At 36.5% G+C, this 22,652-nt stretch overlaps 2 protein-coding genes across 6 annotated transcripts in view; one reads left to right on the top strand and one right to left on the bottom strand.

The window, feature by feature from the left end:
* The window catches only part of ANAPC10 (anaphase promoting complex subunit 10), a 276,728-nt gene that overhangs the window by 69,399 nt on the left and 184,677 nt on the right, over positions 1–22,652 (bottom strand). Inside the window, exon 6 of one of the 4 annotated variants that reach the window (XR_010920522.1) lies at positions 9,161–9,387. The exons of the other annotated variants lie outside the window; for them this stretch is intronic. The gene's annotated coding sequence lies outside the window, so the exon portion shown is untranslated. Of the gene's footprint in view, positions 1–9,160; positions 9,388–22,652 lie in introns of those variants that run through there. 4 annotated transcript variants of the gene reach the window in all.
* Positions 1–22,652, top strand: part of HHIP (hedgehog interacting protein) — an 87,152-nt gene that overhangs the window by 28,974 nt on the left and 35,526 nt on the right. The window lies entirely within an intron of this gene.

Genomic DNA, 22,652 nt, shown 5'->3' with positions numbered 1-22,652 from the left:
CAAGCTGGCAGTTGTGAGACACTGAAATGACTTTCAGGTTGTAAGATGAGCAGATGAGGAATTGTCTGCTTATGTTAAAGAAATTTGAATCAACAAAACATTATAGTTTCTGTTGATTTTGGGCAATGTCCCTTAGACTTGAGGAACTCAGAGGGGAAAGAAGATAATACTTTATCATTTTACATGCACATGTGTAGAATTTAATGTTCTGTGTTTCCTTGAGAGGAATCCCATGATGCCAATTAACCTAACTTATTCCAAAACAATTCTCTGTTTGGAAAGAATAATTTTCATTGTGGGTGTTCCTTGAAATTGTATGCCTCATACCCTGTTATTACTGAGATGTGTGTAGTGCAACTGAGAGTGCCAGCTTCTTTTCCATGCACTGTATAGATTAAAGCTGTATCCCACACACAGTGCTAGATAATCCTTGTTTTAATTTTGTTATGTGTACAAATCCTTTTTGAACACTTAGCAATTTTAAAAATGAAAAAGGCCATCTTCCTCTCCTACGTCATTTGTTCAAACCAAATGTTTTATTTAGAAGTGATCAAAACCAGTGAATAACATGGCAATTTTCTAATTAAAAGGAAACTATTGCTTTTTCCGAAGTCTAACAGGCAGATCATGTTATACTGCATAAAAAGGCAGCAAGGAGACAAAGTGAGGCAGAAAACTCCATGGCCTTGAGGCAACAGAGTTTCAAGGATATGATTTCCTTTGGTAGTTGGGGATTTGACAGCCCACAGAGGGTGAAGATGCACACGCCTCCCCTTCCTCCTGCCCTCAACATCCCAAAATCCATGTCAATGTTTTGAAGATCTCAGGGCATCCATGAATGACCAGCACGCTCACACAGAGTGCCCCAATTTCCAAAATACTTCCCCCAAGTACCTCCTCATGTCCATCATGGCAGCATGGCTCCTTTAGGTGCCATGTGCCTTTTGCAACCTCACATCTCCCTCCTTTAAATGTATTTAAAGATGCAGAGCAGGAAAACCTTAAGAATTAATGCTGACCAGACCAACATTAATTCCTGCTGCTATTCCCACCCATGAGCATCTTTCCTCTAGCTTCAACTCTCCTCTCTCACAACCAGCAATGGAGCCCCTCTTCACAAAAAGCAGCTTCCACTGGACTCGAGGGAGGCCCTGCTCCCTTCCTCCAACAGATTGTTGGCCATCTCATCAAGTTGTCCACTGATTTTATCCCCTCTGCAGTTAAAATTGGAGATGGTGATCTGGCCCTAAATTCATGGCGTATGTATAATTTTAATTTAAAAAAAAAAGTCAGAGCTAATTCACCATGTTACTACAGAAAATTAAAATGAAAATAACTCCAAGAAAACAAAGAAACTACCAAGTAGCTGACGTTTATTTTTGTTCACCAACTGTCAGTGTCTGCCTGTATTCTCATATTTCCATAGTGTTTAAAGAAATTATTCCATAAATCAATAAACCAATATTCACTCAGATTTAATTTGGGGAATGGAATATCTGATCTCTGGAATAGAGCACTGAAAAATACTTTCAGCCATTTGTTTTTAATTTACCATAGATATTTTTAAAAACCTTGATCTAGCTCCACTGGCACTGAATTACAGTTCCTGAAGTTGAATTTCAAATATTCTTTTAAAACAATAGCTAAACAATCATGATTTCTGAGCTGAATGCCCTGACTCAGGGAAGGTATATGGAGGGAGAATTTTTCTCATCATATAAACTCTTCAGTTCTTGCCACTCTAAAAATGCTGTTTATGAAATCACACCAGCTAATTTCTTTGATCATTTGATAACCCAGAATGCACCATTCAGGTTATCACAGGTCCCAGAAATTCCAGCAGAGCAATAGATCTGACCACATGGTTCAGGTGAGTGGCAGTTAAGTGTACCCGGTGAATTTTTTTTCCCAAAACTTTATTTTATATAATTTGATACAAGGAAACTGCCACTTACCTGAAACAACAAGAGTCCTGTAGCACTTTAAAGACTAACAAATTTCTGCAGGCACAAGCTGCAGCCCACGAAAGCTTATGCCCGCAGAAATTTGTTAGTCTTTAAAGTGCTACAGGACTCTCATTGTTTTTGCTATATACAGACTAACACGGCTACCCCTCTGGAACTTTTCACCACTTACCTGACTCTCTGTGGACCATCTTCAAAGTTTTTGATGACGCTGCAGTCTCATATTTATGTTTTGGGGTGGCCAGTAGGATTTACAGGACTTCAAAAGAACTTTTAAAAAGATAATGTCAGGAAAAAAACATCCTGAGGAGACATTTTTTTCAGATCCTATGAATTTACCAAACTGAACACAAAAATATAGTACCCAAGAACTACTGTAGATGCTTTTTAGTTTTAGTATCAGGGTGGTCTGTTGTCTATCTATGTAGATTAGGTTACTGAATCTACTTATCTAGGTACTTATAACACACCAGTCATCATAGTAACTCAGTACAGACAGACATATGTTTTGTTTTCCTTTTCAGGGCCAGTAGTATATACAAAACACTACACTCAGGGAAATATAACTCCTGCAGAGTATATTTTATGCATTTTAAGGTTCCGACAGAACCTTAGAATTGAAAATTCCAACAGAACTATAGAATTGAAAAAAAAATAGCAACGGTAACTGTTCTACTATGCCTAATCTAAAATCCAGTGAAATCAATGGTATTCTTTCTTTGGACTTTTAAAGGCCTTGGATTATGCCCCTCATACTGTGAAGCATCACCTGGAAGGATAAAGAGCAATAGATACTACATCACTGAACATCAATATGGTTTCCATATTAGCTTATCTTATTTTTCCTCACAGTGTGTATTGCTGTTTAAAAGAGATTTAGTTTAGCCAAAACTCAAACTAATTTGAAGTAGTAATATTAATATCCTATTGGGGTGATGGGCTGTACTTGATTTACTAAAATGTCCATCTCCCTCTCTCCCGTCCCTCCACTTCTTTTTTTTTTTTTTTTTTTAAAGGACCTGAACTATGGAAGCAAGCTCATGTCTGTATGGTAATCATCTTGAACTTTACTTTGCAGAAAATGCATAACTTTATTTTACAGTTTGGATGTAATATGAATTGTAAACTATGGTATGCGTTCTAGGAGCATTGTTGAAGATATGACTGTACAAAACTGACACTCTTCATCCAGTCTCAGGCAATGTTTAGGTATGCTAATGCATAGACTAAATCTTGAACACTTTAAAGGTCTGGAAAAATACATTATATTTAGGATTATAGTAAAGGGAATGCAAAAAAAAGTTGGCAGCTTCCACTGAAGACATTCCTCCTCCTCCTCCCCCCCCCACCATAATTGGATCTGCAATATGTGATTATGGAGGCAGTTAGTGTTGTTTCAGTGATTTTTTCAGTTGGGAGAGGGAGAGATCAGCAGACTCTTTTCTGTAAACTGAAGATCTCTACTAAAGTGTGTGCGTAAACAAGTCATAAACCTCAAATACAGCTTAAGAAGCCACCCAGGAGATTATACAAAATCATAAAAGATAGTCAGCAAAGTTACTCATGGATAATTAAGAAACTGATAACTGAAACAATGTAAAATCATGCCCTGTAGACTAATATCCCCAAGGGCCATGTCAAAAGTCTGAAACCAGCAGAATCAATATGTAATTGCAGCATTAAGGCCCCATCTACTAGAAAATAGTCTCTGTGGCTCTGCACCCACCTGCTTTTTTCATTGAGTAAATCAGCTTGTTGCACAGCCAGCGTCCAGGGCCTTCCAAGGTTTGTGGGGCTGAGAAGGCCACAAATACTTTCAGTTGGATAAAGCCTTAAGACTTTTTGGCACTTTATTTTCTATGGCTATCTTGAACACTTGTTTTTTAAAAAAAAATCATTCAAATTAAATAATGTAATTTAAAAAATCAGTCCCTGAAACTTTCAGAGCAGCAGACTTTGCTGTAGTACATTACATGGTAATATTTTGTAATGTACAACTTCAAGAAGTTTTGCTTTTATTCTAGTAATATTTATGAATAATAAATCAATGGCATGGAGCAATTTTCCTTTAGAAACAATAAGTTCTAATTATTATGCACATGTAGAATATAAAAGACTAAGATGGATAGTGTTCAAGGTAATTTAGATGGTCCTTCAATTAGATATCTAACTATAGTGTACCAAACCTTACAGATATTTTCAATCTGCACGCTCAGCAACAAGCACTTTAACGGTACAACACAGCCAGGTAACTAGTGGAACAACAGCTTCATTAGCTGTAACATCTTAAACCTGTATCATTTTGCATGAATGTCTTTAAACAAAATTCCAAAATCTCCCCCACAAAAAACAACACTGCCGTCAGTTGTGGCAAAGTGAGAATTATTAGTGGTTCACGGAATGTTTAAAATGATCTTTAATGAGACCTGAAGGATTCTTTCCTTGTTCATAAAACAAATACTGACTTTTCAATGACCAGCTTGCACTGTTATAAGGAAAGGAATAACTTTACATATGAGACTGTTTCTATTTGTATGCATTATCCATTCTGCATTCATTGCCATACACTGAACATTTACTAGTGATGGACAGGAAACCTCAATGTTGTTGCCTTTGATTTATTTAATTTTCTCAGGTTTTGTCCAAAACACTAGAGTATGTATATGTTCACAGAAAACTGAAGGGAAACATCTGATATGCAGTATTGTATACAGCATAAAGGACAGTTTACTGGCAGAAAACGGCTATGGAAATGCAGCACTAGATTTCAAAACAGGTTCTAAAAGTATATTAGTTTGGTTAGAAAATTAACATTTAGCACTTAACAATAACCTGCCATACAGAAAAAAAACCCTGACAATTAGTGCGACCTGTACTATAATACCACTTTTGCCTGAAAAACAGATGCTTTCCTGTGCGGTGCAATGCTTACATTATTATTATTATTATTTTTTTTTTTTTGGTATTAGATATTTTCTTCCATTTGCAAAAAATTAGCTCTGCCCCCCATGCTTAAATGCTGTTCTCAACTACATGATTCTGGGTTAGATTACAAACTTTTGGCCTTAGGATTCCTGTTTATTTGATTGGAGGTATAGGCCCATGATACTCGGTTCCAATACCAACTTTTGGAAACTATCGTTATCACTTAGAACTTTTACATACTTTGTTGTTCTAATTGCACTGCCTTTTTAAAATAACTTTGTATTGGATTAAACCAAGTTCAAGTGTTTCCAAGATCATGGTCAGAATAAATGGAGGCACACAGCTAAACAAATTCCTATTTTCTTGGCACTTATAGTAGGAGAAGAAAGGAAAGAGTCAAATTCATTTAATTTTTTATTTGAGTAAAATATTTCTGGTGAATTGCAAATACACATATTATTGATTTGTGTATCATTAGCACAGACTGTTTTTAGAAATTATTTTTAGTTTACTTTGGTAATGTGGACAAAAGAGTACAACACTGCTCAAGTCTCAGTACTTGGCTTTACCAAATTTAACTGAAAATTGTACTAACGAATAATTACTGGATTTAAAGTACTAAAGAAGCTCAGTCTTATATAGACAATTACTGTTGAGGTTATAGAATGCTTATGCTGTCTTGATATAAGAAATATAGAGAATTGGTATTTCCCTGCAATCATTTTGTTTCACTTGAGAATTCTTTTATGGTGAGCTAGTGTTTTAAATGAGTAACAGAGAAAAGACAAAAGCAGAAGGGACCCTTGGTCAGCAAAATATATGTTTATGAGTTCAGGAAAGCAAGGGATCCACTTCAAATATACACTATATGTCATTCTGATTTTTGAAATTGCTATACAATTTAGTATTATACTAGAGAAAGTACATTTTCCTCAGATTCCTGTCCGCCGATACTTATTTGACATGCCTATTACTGTACATTTTAGGCTGATTTCAATTGTAGGGAGTCTCTACATCTATCTCCTGTTGGTCATGAAAACATCAATTTACAATCTTCCAGCTATATTCACTAAACACAAATCTAAGTTAAAAATACCATTAAAGGGACCAGCACATTCAAGAAGATTCTAAATTAAGGCGACTGTTTCTTTATGAGCTTTGCTATTTTATGAGTCTCAGAACAACTGAGAAATTTATAAGCCTGATTTTCAATTGCTAAGGAACATTCATATTCCCTGGTTGCATGCACAAATCTGAATTTGAACACAGATATCCAACTAGATGTAGAATAGACCCTGCATATGTGTTACTTTAAAAATCAAGCCCTATATTCTCTACCAACTCATGAAAGTGTAAATAGGTGTTTCATGTGGATTTTGCACATATATATGCTTATATATATCTATGTCTACACACACACACACACACTTTTAAATTAACTGAGCATCATATTGGGCCGGTGTTTAGAAAAACAACCTTTTGATACCACAGACAATTACTTTGTACAGAAACATGTTCTAGAGCACAGGAAGGGAGACACTGTTCTTGACATGGCTCCTGAGTTAAATATATGAGCTGATTCAGGAAATAAGTGTGGTTGAGCCACTAAGCGAAAGTGACCATAATATAATTAAACTCACCATCGTCCCAGAGGGATCATACCATGAAGTATTAATACTGCAGTAAATTATCAAAAGGAAAAGCTTTTTAATTGAGGAAGTTAGAAATAGCCTGAAGGGGAAAGCTAGGAAATTAAAATCCATAGAATCAGCATGGAGGTTGCTTAAAGAGTCACAGAATATGCATATCCTAGAACAAATCGGAATAAAAAAAGGTGAGGAATATAGCAAGATTCCAGAGCATAGTCAGGCAAAAAAAAATATCCATCAATAAAATGGAAGTTCAGCTCAAGTAATGCTAATTGAGCAGAATATAAATGCAAAGCAGAGAGTAAGGGCCACATCCTGCCATTGTTTCACATATAAAGTAAATGGGAGTTTTCTATAAACATCTATGGCAGGAGATAGCTCTATGAGGACTAAGAGGAAATTTGAAGAACAACCAACCAAAAATATGAATGAATTCTAATGAAATAAGAACTTCCTTATCACCTTACTTAAGAAGTAGCGGCCTTTCGCAGAATCTATAAGTTCATTAAACAAATAGGGTATAAAAACCAAAAAGATTATGAGATTTCAGAGAAGTTGACCAATTTCTTTGCATAACAATGATTGGGAAAGGTACGCCCTGAAGTTGCACTTTACACATAGCAAAGCTGAGACAATGTGAGAAATACTGTAGCCCAAACAATCTGTTCCACCTTGAATTTAGACGTGATGCTCAAAGTACCTTTCCCAGACCTGAAGAAGAGCTCTGGGTGGCTCGAAAGCTTGTCTACCTCACCAACAGAAGTTGGTCCAATAAAAGATATCACCTCACCTACCTTGTCTCTCTAATATCCTGCCACCAACATGGCTTCATCTACACTGCATAGTACAGGAGAGGGCATCCATACTGTGACATTAAAAAGACAATTATTTAATTTGAGAAACAAAGAGTAAAAAGATACACTATAGCTATAGGAAGTAATAATGGTGTAGAGAAGGCCAAACAGGTGCTCCTTTTTCCTCTTTCCTATAATTCACAAACAAGATGACCAATGATGAAATTAAAAAGCAGAAAATTTAAATCAAAGAAAAGGAAATACCATTTTAAACAACGTAATTACCTTATGGTACTCAATGCTACAGGATATTGTAAAGTCAGTACAGTACAATTTTAGGACAGATTAAAATGTATCTAAATAATACAATCTGTAATAAAATTGGTGAGGAAAAAATTACAAGGGCAACAGAGCCGTCTTTCACAACTGAGAAAGGTGGAAAGTGGTGGTCGACAATCTTTGTATTGGAGACATCAACTGAAGAAGTAGCAGCAGCACAGTAAATAAGGCACTGGATTAGGAGTCAGGACAACACGATCTTGGTCCCACCTTTGCTAAAGTGATACTTTGACTTAAAACTCTGTTCCTCAGTTTTCCTGTCTGTAAAAACAAATCTGCAGATAATGATATTTACCCACATTAGTAAAGTGCATTGAGATCTCAGATGAAAAGCTCTAAGTATTATCAGTTCTCATGCTTAAGGACAAACTGATCACCAGCTAGGGTGAAAAGAAAACTTTCCCTGTGATAACAGAGTCAGCGTATAATATGGTGGGGAGAGGAGTCGGCTTTTTCTTAGGAACTGTCAGAAATTGGATACCAGATTCTAATGGTAGAACAGACGTGGTGATCAATCTTATTCTTTTCAGTATCTCATAATAAATTCTCCATTGTGTAAATCTCTCTGCTCCACTTGAATTAATGCACTCTCTAACTTCCTCTGCCACAGACATAATGCATTCTGGGGCACTTTTGATCATCATGGCCCCGAAAAGAGTCAGTTGTATGGAGCAATTGTATTAAGATCCAGCAGACAAACTGACAAAACCAAGAACCTGTAATGGAATTACCCAAGGTATGGACCTGTTACTGGGAGAGTCAAGAGATCTGAGGCTGGGTAGACCTGGAGGAGATTGCAGAAAGGGAAGGAATCTGTTTGGGATGAGGGCTTTATAAATCAGATAAGGGAATTATATACTTGGGGTCAGAGGGCAGAGAGAAAGATTTGGCTGGGCTGAGAGGGAGGAAAAGAGAATGGAAAAAGTTTGCAGTTTGCTACTCAAAGTTCAAGTCTCTTTGGTCCTGACCATCCCAGCAGAGAATCTTCTCCCATCTCTTTGAAAATCAAATGCTTCTTCTCAAACCTTCAACTAGAGAGAGGACTTGTGAAGCTGAAGGGAAACTATTTGCTTTATCCATCCTACATAAAGTGCTGGGTCACTGCTTCAGATCAGGTTGGCTCCCTTCTTTTGAAAATTGATATTCAAATAATGTTTTCAGTTTCTATACCTGCAAATCACTTAAAAATAGGAGATGCTGCCAGGATATTGGTCTAATCGCTATAAATTAACATCACATGGAGAGATCTAAGAGCAGCAGTGAACCTTGACAGGGAACCTGTAGGCCATCCCCTTCCACCAAAGAATAAAAACTTCACAATTACTTTTAATGGGTTAAATATGAGATTTTTAAAAAAATACATATTAAGTCTTCTGAGCCTTTGAGATATACTTATTTCAGGTTTTCTCTGCAATGATGTGGGCACGTTTTTAGAAATTCAAAGCTGACATTATCCTGCAATTTTTTTTATTCCAGCATTTGGGGCTGCAGGAAAAATTCTAAATATTGAAAGATTTGTAATAAAATCATGCGAGTTGGAAACACTGTATATATAGATATTACACACACACACACACAGGTGAAAACTATTGCTCCCAGCAATAACAGAAAATTAATGATGTCAATAAATGGCTGAATCCCTGATGTTCTTTGATATGTCTTCTTACGTCCAATCCTACATTCTTTCCACACACATCTCTGAAGTCCTTGAGAGTTCTGCATGCAGAAAGACAGCAGGATCAGATCACAAGAAAATAGAGAGAACCTACTGGTTTTCTTAGAGGATATTTGTTTTGCTTTAATCTTCATATGGCAATGGGGAGTTTTCCCATTATACTTAATACATTTTGTATGTGCTTATGACTTTTCCTCTATGAGTTCCAGGAACAATTGCAAGGGAACATTTGTGAGTTTATGAATTTGTAGAGGAAAGGATTTTACTATTTTTAAAATATTTGTAGACAGTTTCATTTGTATTCCCCTGGCTACAACAAATTGTGTATGTAGATGGCCTGCCACTTTTTTTTCCCCCTTAATAATTATTGTTCTATTGCTCTTTCTGCTTTGGGAGTATAGATTTTGTTGCTTGGTGATGCAGTTTTAATTTTTATGTACCAGGCATTTCTAGAGAATTAATTCTCTGTGTGTTAGTCATTTTGCTTTCAGGAACTGTTCCATTTGACTGTAATTTAGTATAGACTCCCATTCTGTCTCTCTATAAAGGGATTTGAAAACTCAAATACACATGGGTTCATGTTTTGCCTGTGGTGGTAAATTACAGCATTCAACCTCCTTTTAGGAGGCAGCATGTCTATGGATTGGTTTAATCAAAGAATAATGAGTCAATATATTACAATATTTTGGCAAAGATAGTCACTTTTTCTACTTTGAATTTTAATAAATAAGCATTTGACAAATTTCTTTATAAATCCAAAAGATACTATGTGTAGATAATCATATTAGTCAACATTTATGACATGCCTACATATAGCAAAAATATAAAAATGCAGTAATGAATTATGGATTAATATTTAAAAATTAAATAATAGTGCCGTTCATTCCTTAAATCCATTACCAGATGTAGCCTTTTGATTAAATTGGTCCAGTACATCGATACATTGCATAGGTGAGAAGACATGATAATCAGCCTGATTCTGAACTAAGTTAACTGATATAAAATAGGAGCAATGGCAGTTATTTCAGTTGATTTTCACTGGTGTTGATCAGAATTAGGCCCAATTTGCAAGTGGCTAGATGTACAATTAATGCATATCAGAGTATTTAGAGTGCAGTAGTGTAAAGAACCAGCTCTGTGCCATTGGCAGAGGCTACGGACTGGCTTAATGCTGCAAGCCTTAACGTCAATGTCAAAGCTCCCAAAGCAGGGTCAGGCTCTCCAATGACATATTGCCATCACTACACTGTGAAGCCATAAGGGTAGGGAATAGTGATAAAGCACAATACAATTTTACAAAATGTATAAAACTAAAATAAATATGAGAAAAGATCAAACGTGGTGGCTGGACATTCTGTAGAGACAATGCATCCCCTAAAAACATATTCATGTAAATATAAAGCCAAGGTTTCTCAAGTGACTCAGGATTTGGGGCTTTTAATTTGAGATACCATAAAGGGACCAGATTTTCAGAAAGAGCTGATTACTTAGGCCCCTTTAAGCTGTCTCATATTAAGCACTCAAAATTTGAGACACCCTGGTCATTTTTTAAAAATTTGGTCAAAGTTCCTTTAAAATCTTGAAGCAGAAGAAATAAGGACAAGCCCATTTTTGAAACATTTGGTTGGTTATGGTAAGCTATTGTAGTCCATGCTGTTGTAAGCTAAAAGATATTGCATCGAGAAGATGGTTATGTTTTCTGAATTAAAAAAAAAAGACATGAGGATGTATTTCTTGGTAAATGAGTATCATTCAGATAGTCTGTGGTCTGACCCTGATTTCCTAGTGTACCAATGGACTTCATCAAAGCAGGACCAGGCCCTTTGTTTGTACCAATTAACCAAGTTATTGCTAAATTGCTACCTTGTATCATTCCTGGCCTGATTTTTTTTTTTAAAACAATTTACAAAGATGGCTTAACTTCAGAGAGATTTTATTAATGGAATCCATTCCACCCAGAAGGTGTTCTTTATAACAAACAGGAAACATCGCTAACCCAAAGTCTGAGCAATGGAAAGCTACATAGATGATGTCACACATTACAAATATTATTTCGACCTGCTCGTTTATTTCAAGGGAAATTATGAGAATGACATCATAATGATGACTGAGTTTTATTAGTGTTTTCTCTCTGAAACCCTAGACTAACAGTTATTAAGAAAAACAGCTTTTAAAATTCTGTACCTGTTATCCTTTTCTAACACTCTTAGTGACTTTATTTCTTATTGGTAAAATCATTAATATTAAAAAACACCATGGATACCATCAACTTTTATTCCAGTCATTTGACATAAACTTAAGTTTTATTATTTTCTGGCAAACAAAATAAAATTATATTATTTAATGCACATAAAAGATAGGAAATGATCACATCTTCTTTCAACTAATTGCTGCTTGGATTGGCTTATGAACCCATAAACTCTCTGGGACCAGTTGTAGCCAAATTTCTTTATAGTCATTTCTTACTATAGAAATAAATTATGCTTGCTAAGTGGTGGCTTGAGTTACTAGGCTTTGCACTGGAGATTGTGTTTCTTCAACTGGGGGGAGGGAACAAATCCCTTCTCTCCTTCCCCACACCATCCACAGCCAGGAAAATACCCGAACACTGGAGAACCAATAGAACTCTCTTTTGCAGCAGGGCCAGATATAGGGAGCCCACAAAAGGCACTAAGCATCTGCACGCCATGGATGTGAAATGGGGCTCTGGATTGGCTATCCATGTCAATGCAGACCCAATGGCTAAAATCATCATGGTGAAGGAGCACAGCCTTGGTAGAGGCCCCAACCACATGAACAGCCTCAGCACACACTTTGCTTATTCAGGCTATCTATCGGGACCAGGGTTTGGCCATAATAGCATTATTGTCCAAATCTCTGTGGTATTTGTGTTGCTGCCTTTATCCCATTAGTGTTCACATGTATTTATCTAAATGCTAATGCCCACTTCAGCAAAGCACATAAGTGCTTAGCCTTAAACACCCAAACAGTCCCACTGAAGTCAATGGAGTCACCGAAGTGCTTATCATTAAGAACATGCTTAAATTCTTTGCTTGTTTTCCCAAGAAGATTCAGTTTGAGGAGAACTAAACATCTAATACCTCTAGATCCTCACACAAGTGGGGCTGTTAAATAGTACTGTAATTGTGTTCTCTCACATTAATACATTATTTTAATAGTAAAAATTCCTCAAGTCAGGGATGGATTAAGACATAGGCACCACAGTCACCTGTGCTCAGGACCCAGCTCCTGGAGCCAACTGATGAGATTGGAATTTCTGCTGTCATTTGATTTTATAAAACTATGTTCCTAGCCCTCATGAAGGCAAAGACAAGCTTGAACATGTGACAACCCTGAAACAATCACTCCAGGAGATGTAAACTGTCCTGTTCATCTTAACTCTGAAACCATCTGCCACCTCATGGAGGGACAAAGACACAGCATTGAGGTGGGGCCATTGGGATCCACATGAATTGTGCCCACAGCCCCAGATTATTTTAATTCATTTTGGCTGGAGTTTGTTGATTTTTTGAAAATCTCTACAGTGCCTTCCCATAGCAGGGCTAGTAAACCAAGGCAAAGCAACAAAATCAAACCAACTGAAAACTTGAAATAAAACTAGGAAATATTCTCATCTAGATTTCCATCTTTTACAATATTTAAGATCTTAGTCCTTCCACCTTCACCACCCCCACCCCAGTCATTTTCTTTCAAGCATATCCTAGATCATGTAAATTTGTGACCGCTAACAAAAGTGTCATATTTTAAATTGTAAGAAACATATTTTCTCCTATGCTGATAAATTAAGATTTATTAATTTACAGTCTGAAATTTGCAGTGACCTAGAAATCTTATTTATTGATGGTGCTTTATTTGTGTTATTCCAGACTGAGTCAAAACAAGCACAAATAAATTATTCCAGAGGTTGATTTGTATCACTTTTCTAAATAGGGTTGCAGCATTGTGTGTATCAGAACACTGTGACTTAAAGCATGCTACTTTATTAAACCCCTTTTGGAAATGAAGGAAGATGATTTTGATTGTAAAATTGAACACATCCATAATAGAGAGTAAACAACTAATCATTATATCATGTGTCACATCAGTTAATATAGATAAATTGATTAGAGATTTGTTTTATGTAAATAATTGTTAACATAGCACTCTATTTTATCAAGGGTTCACAGGGATTAGATTTTAATTTGTTATTTTAGTAAACTATACCTTTAAATTGTTGACATATAAGTTGTATAAATAGAAACTCTATAAATCTCTTTAAAATGTGCTTTTTTTTATGTCTGACTTTTAAGTCACAGCAAATTGTTGCATAACTCTGCAGGAGAAGTCACATGGTGGAAACCTCATATTTCCTTAAATTTATGGTTGTTTCTTGGTGGTCTGAAAGACTTTTTTTTTTTTTTTTTTTTTTTTTTTAAAGTTCCATTTCAAAGTAGTAATCTTACTAAATTGTTTAATGTTTGCTCTAATACAGGTCAATGTAAGTTCCTATTTAGATTTATAATAGGAAATATAGAATGTCAGATACCACTGAAACCTTGCTAGTAATGTCAGGGATATCACTATTATGTTTCATTCTAATGCAGCCTTTAGCTGCATGACCAACATATTAGCTACAGTCTATGAAGAAATCTTTATGAAAAGTGAGAGTACAGTTATGTACTTTTTACTCTAGTCATGCATTTTCTTCAATACCATGCCTTTTTGATTGGTAAAACCCATCATCAACTCTGTATCACATCATTTTTACTGATATCAAAAGAGAGGTATAGATCAACCAAAAAGGGAACAGAGTCAGCTGCATATGGTGTCTTGTCTTAGGACCAATGAAGTCAATGGAGCTTGAATATATATGCTTAAGGGCTTTGCTGAATTAGGTCCTTAAAGAACAAGATCTGTGTATTAGAAGGACAAATTAGATGAGGTAATATTTTTTACTGGACCAACTTCTGTTGGCAAAAGAGACATGCTTTCAAGATGACAGTTTGTCTTCTCTAATAACTTGGGATGGACATAGAACATGGAAAACAAGATCCATGTACTCAGAAAATGGTCATTTAGGACATTTGACCCCTAAAAGAGTTTGTTTTGTAAAAAGAAAAACATTAACTGCATCAACAGAAAAAGATTGCTTTAAGTTAAAATGTGCAGGTAGGATGTAATTACTCTCATAAAATAATTGTTTATTAATGGTCTCCCACCCCCACAAAAATGCTTAGGATGCAAAATAGCAATTTATGACATATAATGAAATAAAAATTAAACACCATTCAGAAATTCATAATATTAAAATAAGTAGGACAACCATAATTCAGACAGTTCCTTAAGATCCAGAACACCTACAAAATCCATTGTTTTCAATACTTTTTTTTCCCAAAACTCGAAATAAATGCTCAAGACATAACAGTGATAATCTATTGCATATTCTTGGGGCCAGTCACTGCAAATACATGGTTGCCCAGTGAGACCGACTAACTGATACTACCATCAAGAGGTACTTTGAGGGTGTGGTGCAGAGAGAGGGACAAACTACGATCTGGTTCCTTAGGTAGCTCGGACACCATCCATTTAAGGCTTTATTTGTAAGCAAAGCAGGTCTATAATTTACTTGCTCTTCTATTGGTAGCCAGTACATAGAATTAAAGTGGACTACATTTTCAAAGTTGGAGGCATACAGTTGTATGCATACATTGATGCTCACCTAATTGCTTGTGGGGTGGGGAGTGTAGATAAGTTACATGTGCATGAACTTACAAGCAAAACTGCATGTGCCTAATATTTAAAATGGAATGCTGTATGTTTACAAATTCTCACCTGACTAGCAAGTGTGCTTACATATTCTGCATTAGCTGCAAATGAAGGAACACCTTTGTTGATAGCTTAAAGCAAAGGGAATTAAAATACAGTCAAGCTGTGTGCTGACTAGGGGTTTGGGGCCAGTTAATGCTTAAGAGCAGGGAGTGAATTCGGTCAGGGATGAACTTGGTAGAAACAACATTCTAACCATCTCCAACACCTACTTCTCCATTGTAAGTGCAGTCAAGGACAACGCTGGCTCTTTTCACAGAGCAGATGCTGCCAGGCACAGAATTCAAAACTTCCAGCTGGACTGGGTTCAGCTCAAGCTAGTACTCACATCCAAGCTGCATTCCCCTTCAGGCAGGCTTCCAAGCTGATGACAGCCTGAACAGAATCCCTCAGTCACAAGATGTACAATTTCATGTCATTGGCACAAGTGATGTTTTACCCCATGGTTTTCAGTGATCCTACCCAAGGACCTCACACATTGTACATGTTAAAGAACATGAGGGAAGAAAGGAGGGAACCCTGTGCAAGACAAGAACCTAAGTATGGACATTAATTGGCCATCTTGATTTCTTGGATCTTGTCTTCCAGGTATGACTTGAAGCACTGAAGAGCAAGTAAGGAAACATCTGCAATAGTGTTTGGGCATGATAAGCGTATACCATAGTCAGGAGTGACAATAACTGCTGACAGATCTACAATAACCGAGGTAGAACATCAGACAAAATTTATCATCATCAGATGAACACTGATCACCCTGGCCAATGGGGTATCCATATCATTAGCAGGCTTGAAGCAAGATTGGGATTAATCTCAGATCTTGGCAGTTTTGAAAAATACTTTGAGTGCCCAGCCTATCACCTTTCTCCATTTCCTTCCCCAAAAAGAAATGTTTAGCAACTAGTCTATAACCAGTGAGGAAAGTAGGTTCAAAGGGAGTTCTCTTGAGAAAAGGCTGAATACTCACTAATCAGAGATTTTAGAACCTTTCCTGTTCTATGCAAGGGCATTCATTGTTCTCATTAGTAACTGGGAAACCATCTCTCCTGAGGCTTTTACAAGTCAATGAGGGCATAGGTGGGAAAGCAAAGATCCATCCCACCAGTGGTGGGTTGCACAGATCGCAAATGAGTAGCTATAGCTTTGTTAAAAACTGGTGAGAGTCATCCCAGACCAAGAATAGACACAGAAAATCCGGTCTGACCAATGTATCACCAACATGTGCATGGCCCTGATGGCTGTGGTCAATCATTCTTCCAAAGAAGTTTGCGACTTTCTGCTGGACAGGAAGCAGTGTTTCCATCGCAGGAGAATAGGAGATTTCAAAAATTTTCCTTTCCCCAATGAGATAAAAAGCTTAAATCTCAACAATTTTCATGACAAAAATCTGAATTTTTTGAATTGCATCAATTGAAACATTTCCTTTAGATTTGATCTTTTTATTTTTTATTTTTATTTTTTCTACTATATTATATTTCAAAACAAAAAAGTTTTTTCAATTTGAAAAACAGCTTTGCAGTCTAAAAATGTCAAAACAGGACAATTTCAAAAGTTTTTCTCAAAACATTTTTGAAATGGGAAATTCATTGAAATTGATACTTTCCCACAGAAAGTTTTGATGAATTGCCATTTTCAACTCAAAACATGTCTTTGAAAAATTCCTGACTAGCTCTAGTTGAGATATTGTCGTGCACATTCACTGATGATTATCTCAGGACAGTGTTATAAGTCTACAAGAGCTCACTTAGACACACAAGTATACCCCTTTAATTATTCCATACCCATACCATGCCTCACCCTTTTTTTTGGTTTATAACTGTACATGCTGAATACATTCCTTCACTGCAATGTACAAAACTATCTATGCATTCTCAGAAACAAACATACTTTTCATTCACACATTTTAAACCAAACCCAGATGGAATTAGTTTTCTAGATGGAGATTTCCTGCATGTCTGCAATTGTCAGCACTACTGTGGATTTCCATCATTCTGCTGGCTTATGTGGATTTCCACATATTCTGAGTGATGAAGAGCAAACTGTAAATTCTCCACCATCCTGCTTTTTCCATTTGGCATATATTTCATAAAAATACTCATGTCTGTCTCCAAATTAACAATACTCTTCATACTATTTTAACTGAGAGCATAGGTAAAACTAGAGCTGTGTGAATAATTTACAGCAAATAATTTACCTGATGAATTTAGCCTCCTCTTCTGCTCACAAAATGTTCATTAGCAAACCAATATTTCCTTAGATTTATTCTTCATTTGATTTTACTTGACAAATTATGTGCATTTTTAATCTAGTGGCTGAATACAAATAATTTGCAGTATTTGAAATCTGAGCTGCCCATTAGTTGCAGAAGTCATGTGATAGTCTCTCTGTTCTCTGGTTGGATGACTATCATCATAAAATGAGATTAAAGAATCCACACTGGACTTTAGAATCTCAAAGGGAAACAACAGTTTAAGGAGAATTAGCATGTAAACTTCTTTTCCTTCTGGACCACACAGATCTTTTACAAGACATTGCTCTTACAAATATTGGGATGCTGTAAGATTTATTGGTTGGAAGCAGATTTTTAATTTTGTCTCATATTCACTGAAAATAACTGATGTGCATGTATAGTGCTAGCGACAAAAGGTGTAGTCAGCCTTTTCTGGCTTGTTTTAATTGCCTCAGTGCCAGGGCTCAGGTTTGGGGTACAATAACCCCTTATATGCCATAGTATCTGATATAAAAATACAACTTTCAGAGTAAAATCTCCCCTGTATAAATTCAAAATTCATCACCAAACACAGAACTTTAAATTTGCTTTCTGCAAGCATTTGTGCAAATAAAATAAGATAATTAATGTTTTTGTAAAGCAAACACAAAAAAGGCTCAAGGACAAAAATAAAATAATTTGTGTGACTACAGAGAAATTTTTTTAACTCATTTGTCCAGCTGTCAGTAAAATCCATCCCATTATATGCTAAGACAAAATGGTGAGGAATACATACACTGCGTGTCTCTTTGGAATGAAAATTCTGATTATGCCAAGCATTTGACAGATCATCCATTGAAAAACCACTAACATATGCGATCAAAATCTGCTTTGGAGGTACATGTCACATCCTTATCAGAACTATGCTGGATGTCTGATGCTAAATATAGGCAGAAATATGCTTCTCCATGCCTCCAATTTTCTGCAGTCCAAAGGTTCTTTAGATGTTAAGAAATAAACTATCATTCAATTTATTTCTAGAACATGCACACACATTCCTCAACTGGTGAAAAGGTAATGTTCTTCCATCTTTCTAGGTCTGTTAGCAGTGGGGCTCACAGTGAGTGTGGGCCCCTCATCTTCAGTGATAGCCAGGATTATAACTTGAATACTACGAACTAGAATTATGGTTTCAGATGCTTTTCCATTCCAGCCCTCATTTTCAGTCAACTGTAGCTTTTACCTTTCAAACATTTTTTTTTTTAAAGTTTAAACTTTAAGCTGTTTCTGAGAAAATAAAAAATAACAAAAACAACTACATTTTACTAACTATAGTTAAAAATTTATGACCTTTTTTTGAACAGCTTTAATGCCAAAATGCTTGGTGGTAAAAAGCAGAAATCTGGCATAGAAATAGCCCCAATTTACGGGAGTGTCTTTGTCTGTTTCAGCAGAGATTAGTAGTGGTTTGACTGAATGAAGACCCATTAAAATTACGCTTTTCTATAAACAGCACATTTTAAAGAAGAACAATGCAGTTTAAACCAGGCCATGGTGCACATGCGTGATGGTCTGGCTCATCTGTGTACTGAAATAATTCACAAATGGTGCATGTTGAATGAGGAGTCTCTACCCCATTCACTTTACTTCTTCTAAAATGTGTATTTTTAAAATGTACATTTTGTGTGGCACGTATTTAAAGGAGGGCAGCTCTGGCAGTGTTCCTTCCTCGTTCATTGCACATCTTGCCTCATTCATGATACCTAACTAGCCTACAGACAATAACTAAGACAGGATGGAAATCTTTAGGCCTCCTTAATTTTTGGTTATGTGTTTTGTCCATAGCACTCCCCCCCACAAAGAACATTTAAATGAATTCCATGTGAACCCACACACCCTGGCAGTCAGAAAGGTCAAGTGGCTGCTTTAGAAGACAACAGTTCCCAACTAAAAAAAAACAAACAATAAGAGTTCTGTAGCACTTTAAAGACTAACAAATTTAATTTCAGCAGGCATAAGCTTTCGTGAGCTTCAGCTCACTTCCTCAGATGCAGAACAGCTTATAAGGCAGGGCAGTGCAATATCCAGAAAACTACCAGGCGGCCCTCCCCATCTAAATCCCATTTCACTTAGAAGTGGTTATTATTCAATACCTAGCATTTGCACAAATCAACATTTCTGTTTTTAATTTACTCACAGATGATAATTGTTGTTATTCTGTGGTGAATTATACTCCCAAATTTCCATATAAAGTGGTCCTGGTAAAACAGCATGAATTTGTTTTCAATTAGTGGAGTCCAGAGTTTGTTGTAGGTTGGTCCATTTTTACATAAGCACTGTCAAACTTGCCATGTGTCGTTGCACACACACGTCTCTTTTCTCCTCTCTTGGTAGAGAAAGATTTTAAAATACAACTGATTTCAAAGCCTGTGGACTTTGTGTTTACATACGTGACAATTTGTTGGTTTTAACAGCTCAGGGAGATCTTTGCACTGTAGTAAGATTTTTTTTTTTAAATGGTGTACGTTTATTTTTGTAGCTGTGATAGAAGCTGTGATGATCTGTTGAAATATCATACAGTTTAAAATCAAATTTTTATATTGATTGATGACAAAGTTTACTGAACTCCTTAACATCTTTCTCCTGTTGGAAACAGTGTTTTTTGAAAAAATGAAATGCTTTTCAAAATGAGCATTACTGACCGGTAGAGATGTGTCTTGGATAGAGGGCTAATGGCGAAAGCATTAGAAGACTAACTCTGTGTTCTCTGAGGATTATAGTCAATTTAGTTTAAATAACTAAATGGGTTAAAACCGTACTGTTTGTGTCCCTATACGTGAAAAAGCTAGAAATGGTATTAAAATGTGGTCTAGGAAAAATGTTTCCTCTTTTAGTTGAAAGAGTTAACTTTTTGAAAAAGTAAAATCAAAGTTTGTGATGACTGAAAATTCATTACTGACCTTTTATTCAAGAGTCCATGTATTAGTGAATATTAATATAATCAGCCAGCTTTCTCTCTTAAGCCCTTCACCAAACAGTAATTTTATAGGGATATCCATTGAAATAAACACAATGGCAAGACATGCATTCACCATGTAAATGGCTTGTCAGGGTGAGTAAGGCCTGAAAGCAACAGAAAGAATAGAGAAAACAGAGATGGAAAAATCCTATTAGATCATTTGACCCATACTACCTGCCAATACAGGGTTGTCCCTAAATCTTTTAATGCTTACTGCAGTCTAGTTTTACAAGTCCCAATTGATTGGGCTGTCACCATCTCCCTTGGGAGACCAATCCCATGGCAGAATGGATCTCAGTCCCTGGCTGCAGAAAGTCCATCAGGAGCAGACAGTTTGTGGTGTTAAAGTACTGGGGAGTTGAGGTATAGGGGAGCAAAATTGTCAAGAAGCATGGCGAAGAAGTGGGATAGACAGGACATTAAGGAGCATGCTTCTTCATTGCCTTCCCTCAATGGTTCTGCTAGTGAAGCACTCAGAGTTGCTGATGAAATTGAAAGATGCCATTCTCTGAAAGAAAACCCCAGGGAGGACAGAGGTGGAATCACCATTTGCTTTTCCCATCGGATGAGTGCTACCTAAGGCTCAAGGGGCCACTCTGGTGCAGGAAAGTGTGTAATCTTCTGAACCAAGTTTAGTAAATGCAATAATTATCTGGCCTTTATTTTGAACCTCCCTCTTCCAGTTCTGATTCCCACAGTCTCCTATTATTCCAGTTCTCCTAAAGTAGAACAGTACATGAAGTTTCCCAGTCCAGACACAGACCTAACATGAGTTCACCGCCACCTCCTATCAATCACACTCCCAGTCAGATATCACTCTGCCCAGATCCTCTCAATTATTGGCTGGGTTTTGGCAAGTTTAAAATTTTTAACTGCTTCCAACCAATAAGTGGGAATTTTGTCTTACTAGGGGAGTGTGAAGGAGGCAAACTGTGGGTTTGTGTTATTTTGGTTTCTGGAGTTGTAAATTTCATATACTTTCTTTAGGAGGACTGGAAGAAAGCATTGTATTGTCAGGGGACCAGGATTTCCATTTGGATTAAGTTAAAGACTTGCCCAGCAGAACAGCAAAATCTGGAGTAGAGGAATTTTTAAAAAATACAGAGGACTAGGACTAGAAGTGAGAGGTCCTGCCTTTAGTGACTGGTTTCCTCAAAGGACTGAGAAGGTAAGGAAAAGAAAGATTATAAAGCAATCAAGGGCATATGAAAATCTCTATTCTTGCTGTAATTAAAATCAGAAGAAAAATGGGAACTAGTGTGGTCATTTTTAATCTACTAGTGTTATCTGAGAATCCTAAAAGCCGTTGTCTACATTCTGACTCATTCTAAGTGCACCTTCACTACTGGCAAAATTATGATATATAAAATACGTAGTATGCTCCCACTAAATAAAATATACTCCTATAAATACTCATACTTCTCTACAATTCCAAAAAAGCCTCCCTCAAACTTCCTGCATAACATCTTATTATAGATTGCCTTTTGAGATATGTCTAATTTCTGGCTTTAAGGGCTCATTTGCAGCTTGCAAATGACATGCAGAACTAGACCTTAAAAATAATTACTGTAGTGGAAGGGTTGCCCTGTAAAATTGAGAAATAAAATATCATGGTTGAGATTCTGAGTGAGGCACTCATTTTTGTTTGCATGAATTTTAGGGAAGAAACCTGTAAAGTGGTGCCTGAGCCACAATTCCATACTTATGTGTGGGTATGACGGATGAAGAAAACGTATGGCCAGCACTGGAGGGACAATGAGAGTTTTGTATACTGAGAATTGTGACCAGAGAGCAGAAAATAACGTATTACTCTGAGATACAAGACTAAACATAGGGAAACATCGGAGAGGATTCTCAGTGCTTTCTACAAATTATAGAATTACAAATATGAATCAGATCAACCACAGTGCAACCCAGCTGCTGTTTAATAGGACATCGCAATACACCCAGTTTATAGCAGGAAGTGAAAACTACCGCATTCCGATGTATTCCTCTCTCTAGGTATTCATACTGCTCTCATCACAATGGTTTCTGAGTGACTACAGGGGAAACGTTTGAGAAGCATTCTTTATATTAGCAGACACCAGAGCTAACACCTCCCCTTTGTGGCAGGTTCATTTGGGTTGTTAATGTCTCTGGGGCATTATATAAATGCACAGATAATTCCCACTGACTTTAGTGGGATTTTTGCATGTGTATCTGAGATCAAAATATAATCCTAGATGTATTTTTAATTACACTGAAGTTGAAATATG

Source organism: Emydura macquarii, unplaced genomic scaffold (assembly GCF_026122565.2).
Source record: "Emydura macquarii macquarii isolate MOO-44397 ecotype Brisbane River unplaced genomic scaffold, CSIRO-AGI_Emac_v2 contig_1363, whole genome shotgun sequence".
NCBI classification, from domain to species: Eukaryota; Metazoa; Chordata; order Testudines; family Chelidae; genus Emydura; species Emydura macquarii.
The sequence above is the reverse complement of the archived record's forward strand: the minus strand, read 5'-3'. Positions and strand labels throughout refer to the sequence as shown.